General features: G+C 34.3%; 1 pseudogene; it reads right to left on the bottom strand.

The window, feature by feature from the left end:
• Positions 1-589: 589 nt before the first annotated feature.
• LOC110719628 lies at positions 590-2,550 on the bottom strand (annotated as a pseudogene).
• Positions 2,551-5,261: the final 2,711 nt, after the last annotated feature.

The raw sequence follows: 5,261 nt of genomic DNA, 5'->3' as shown, positions 1-5,261 counted from the left end.
CCGTAAACCGATAAAAAACCAAACTGCTCAAATCCGAACCGAAACGAAACCGAACCGAATGGTTTATAAACCCGTTAATGACCCGAACCGTTTATAAACCGAAACCGTTTAAACCGTAAAAAAGACCGTTTAAACCGAACCATTTGTAACCCGCTAACCGTTTAAACCGACCCGTTTATGAACCAAAACCGTTTAAACCGCAGGAAAAACTGTATAAATCGAACCGTTATAATCCGCTAACCGTCTAAATTGAACTGCCATAACCCGTTAAACCGTTAAAATCGAACTGTTTTCGAATCGCAACCTGTTTAAACTGATCCGATTACAAATTGTTTAATTCAAATTGAATTATTTACAACCTGAATGATTAAATAGTAAATACAATTAATGTTAATAAATGTAAATCTAATCAAACAGCTTAGGTTTATACAAAGGTTTATATCACCTAGATCTAGTCCAACGGCATTATTAATATCGTTTTAGATTACTTATTTATTTTAATTAATATCAAATGTAACATACTAGTATTATTATATATTTATATATATACTTTAATTTAACAAAGGTAACAATAAATATAAATTTTAAAATAAATGCAATAAACATTACTAAATGTAGATCTAATTAAACAACTTAGGTTTATACAACGGTTTATATCAAATAGCTCTTGTAATCGTCTGGTTACATCTGAGCTTAGTGTAGAATTTGATATGGTAACTGAACATATGTAGTCTAGGCGTCTAGCACATTATCATCTTCCTCTTCCTCAGAATCATTGTACTTTAATCTCTCTTCAATGCTCATGTTTCGGGTTGAATCAAATTCTCAAAAGTACAATTACAAATCTCCTAGACTATCAATACTATGGAGTTACAATTTCCAATCAGTCAATCACAATTCACATTTATACCACACCATTCAATTTAAAATTTGACCAAGTTACAATATCATTCGATTGTTAACAACTTAATAATTTGAAAATTCGAAAGACCCATTTGCCTAAGAAGAAATTAGACCAATTCACAATAAAATCCAATATTATCATGACCAAGTTTTAACCAAACCTCAAATAAGCCCAATTTCAATCAATCCCAAATACAGGAAGAAAACAAACAATTAAAACATTATTCCATAATATACAAATTAAACCATTCTTTAGCCACAATTATTTCATAACACTACCACAAATCCAGCAGATAAATAGAATTAAAATTAGAGTAATATCAACAAGCAATTAAAAAAAGTCACCATTTTCATTGATTAAAATTCACAATACATATACCAATACATAATGAAACTACTATCACTACTACCCAGATTAGATTTCAGATTTATCAACTGAAACATCATCAAACTACTATTACCATTATCACAAAACACTAACCCTAGAAATTCAAATTCAATCAAAACCCCCAATTAATCCCTCTCACCACGAATCCTTCGGGCAAGCTGAATACCCTTAAGCATAATAGTAACCCTCTTAGCGTGAATCGCACAAAGGTTAGTATCCGCAAACAGACCAACCAAGTACGCCTCAGCAGCCTCCTGAAGAGCGACAACAACAGAGCTCTGGAAACGAAGATCAGTCTTGAAATCCTGAGCAATTTCTCTGACAAGCCTCTGGAATGGAAGCTTCCTGATGAGAAGCTCAATGCTCTTCACTCCGTGATCTCACAAAGCGCAACGGTTCCAGGTCTGAAACGGTGAGGCTTCTTCACTCCACCGGTGGCTGGGGCTGACTTACGGGCTGCCTTGGTGGCGAGTTGCTTCCTTGGGGCCTTTCCACCGGTGGATTTTCTTGTGGTTTGCTTGGTTCGTGCCATTGTTGATGTTAAGAGAGAAAGTGAAGGTTTTAGAGAGAGAAAGTTTGGGGTTGCAGAAAATGATAGATGATAAGATGAAGGGTGGAGTGAGAATGTGAGTGATTTGGGAGGGAGAAAGAGAGCGGTTATTTATAGGGAGGTGGTTTTGAAAATCGAGGTTTTGAGGGAAAGGATGTGGAGCGTTGATTTGGGGGTATAATCGACGGTTTTAGTTAGATTTGGAGTTGGGCACACGGATTACGGATTTGGGGGCTAGTTATTGGCGGTAAAGTGGTTTAAAAGGAAATTCAAAGGATTTGGTTTGGCGGGAAGTAGAATTGGAAGGAGGGGAGGTGAAATTTTAGAGAGAGAAGTGTAATTGTGCAAGTAAAACGGCTATAAGAGTAATAGATCATAATGGGTTTGTAAGTTATAAATTGTAACACCTTGAAAATCGTGCACGCATTGCGTGTGCTTCAGAACTTGTAAGTTATAAATTGTAAGAAATGCAAATGTTTCAAAATTGAAATTGATTCAATACGACATAGAAAATGACTTAATGTATATCAATATCTGACATCTCTATACGTATACATATCTGTGAGTCTGTGACTGTATATGTAATAAACTAATAACTTAATAAAATAATAAGTAATAATACTAATAACTAATAAAGTAATGAAATCTAAGTCTAACCATTGTTTCTCATGGGTATTCAATCTAACCGTTGTATATTTGACTATTTGTACATTAATATTGAATAATGATTTCATCACCACTTTAGTGATTTCGTCCATTTAACTTATCAAGTTGTTTGAGTTAGTAATCTAAATAAAGTAACAAACTAAATAACGAATCCATTTAATCTCGTGTAACTTATAATCTATAAAAAATGCAATGTTTGGAAATGGAAATTGATTCAATACGATATTGTTAATGTATATGTAATTATGTATTAATTATTTAATTATTATGTATATCATATCGTACAAATGTACGGTTGGTATCATTATCATACTATCATTGCCTCATTGAATCATTGGTATGTACGTATAATCGATAAACATATCTGATTATTAAAACTTAAAAGTTTAAAACACTTGTTGATCGATCTAATTGAGTACTTGTACTTCCTTAATTATCGATTTATCGTATTCTAAGTATCAACTCATTAAATCATGGTCATGACGCGATCTTTAAAACAATCATGAATTCATGACCCAAACCGCTTATAAACCGAACCGGCATGATCCGAACCGTTCATTAACCGAACCGACATTGGACTGTGTAAACCCTCCCCTAAACCGGCCCATTTCAAACCGAACCAGCATGATCCGTACCGTTTATAAACCGAACCAACATTGACCCGGGTAAACCTGCCCCTAAACCGACCCGTTTCAAACCGAACCGGCATGATCCAAACCGTTTGTAAACCGAATCGACATCAACCCGGGTAAACCCGCCCCCTAAACCGACCCGTTTCAAACTGAACCGGCATGAACCGAATTGTTTATAAACCGACCCGCTTATGACCCAAACCGAATTTAAACCGTAAAGAAATAAACTGAAACCGAACCGACCCGTGACTAACCCAAACCGAATTGAACCGACCCGTCAGCTAAATCAAACTGTTTCAACCCGAACCGCTCCAAACCGAAACCGACTCACACCTAGGTCAAACCGAACCGCCAAACCGAAGTCCCACCCCTACTCTCCACCCATATGTCTTCATACCCCAACCACCTATGGTTAAAATACTTCCTTTGTTTTTTAGTTCCCTAGTTTGATTGAACACATATGGTACAACAAAACTTTAATCAATAGATATCTACTTCGTAAACTTATCAATAATTATAAATAAAATTGACATTTGAAAACTATACATTTGGACAAGTATCCATATAACTATATATTCTTGATACCCGTGTGTATAAATCATTAAAAGCGGTTCTTTGATATGTGTGCCCTTAAAATGTGTGCCCCTAAATTCGCACTCCCTTATTCTTGCTAATTTCTTTGTACAAAAGTTAGGGTTAGGGTCTTCTTGCCAATTTCTTTGTGGGGTTTTGGTGGGGCGATGTCTTGCGGTGGATCCTTGCTTTCAAAAGCGGTTCTTTCGTTAATTAGTTTAGATCAGAGGGTTTGTGAGTTAGTTGTTTTAAGTTGAGTCAATGGAGTTCAACCTTCTACAGTAAAACCTCTTTACTCTTAGTATAATATATATGCTAGTTTTTATTAACAACGTTGTTTCTTGGGGAAGCTTGTTGTTCTTGGGTTTATTCATAGTTGTTTTGGTGTTTTTTGTTGTTGTTTTTGGACGGTTAGTCCATGGTTGCTAGTCTTGTTAGTATGGGTGTTGGGATATCTTTTATGGTTGTTTGTTATGGGATGTTTTGATTCTAGAGGTTGTAGGGGGGATTGCTTTTAGAGTCTTGTTTTTGGCAAGTTGTTTTACTATACGGGTGGTAGAGTTTGTTTCAATTCTCCTTTGAATATGGTTTCTTGAAGTTGTTGCTTCTTTTGAAGGTCAAAGGTTTATTGATGGTGAAGGGATACTTAATAGTTTGCTTGGGTGGTTGTATACCTTCAAAAAATAATAAAAAACTTTGGGTATTTGTCGTTCAAGGTTTTTTTTTTCCTATATTGAAGATTTTTCCCATGCAAACTATTGTATGACCATTTTGTTTACCTTATTGTCTTTACTCAATCCTTATACATACTTTTCATTCTCTGCATTTTTAATTTATTTCTACTATATGCATTCACATCCTTAAGAATAATGAACCAAGTTAATATGACTTGGGAATCTAGCAACTCGAGCCTATGAATGATTAGACAACTATTAAGTTTTATATGAGAATTCTTATATTGAAGATTTTTCTCATGTAAACTATTGTGTGTCCATTTTATTTACCTTATTGTCTTTATTCAATCCTTATATGTACATACTTTTCAATTTCTGCATTTTTAATTTCTTTCTGCTATATGCACTCACATCTTTAAGAATACTGAACCGAGTTAATATGACTTGGGAATATAGCAACTCGAGCCTATGAATGATTGGACAACTATTAAGTTTTATATGAGAATAATATGGCATATGGTTTGTACCAAGTTGCGTGATGAGTGGTTACCAGGTCGAACAAATCTGTCAGAATATTATACATTTGCATAATTTACAGTTTTACACAACATTTAATTTAAAATTATAAATTTTCATTTACATTTTTTTACAACGATTTAAAATTTAAATTTCCGTTCATTAGATTTTAGAGACTTCATTTTCAAGTTCCTGAAATCGTTGCTCAATTAAGCGAAATAATGATCCTTTTGGTTGGACTATAATCCCTTGGACCTTATAGTATTTGTATGTTATGGGTTTTAATTACATTGCAGAAAAATCACATTTACCAAATTGTTTGGAGCAAAATATCCTTATCTACCTTCAAACGAACTAGT

The sequence above is a fragment of the Chenopodium quinoa genome, unplaced genomic scaffold (assembly GCF_001683475.1).
Source record: "Chenopodium quinoa cultivar QQ74 unplaced genomic scaffold, ASM168347v1, whole genome shotgun sequence".
Taxonomy (NCBI): Eukaryota; Viridiplantae; Streptophyta; class Magnoliopsida; order Caryophyllales; family Amaranthaceae; genus Chenopodium; species Chenopodium quinoa.
Note: the sequence above shows the minus strand (reverse complement) of the source record. Positions and strands in the feature narration are given on the sequence as shown.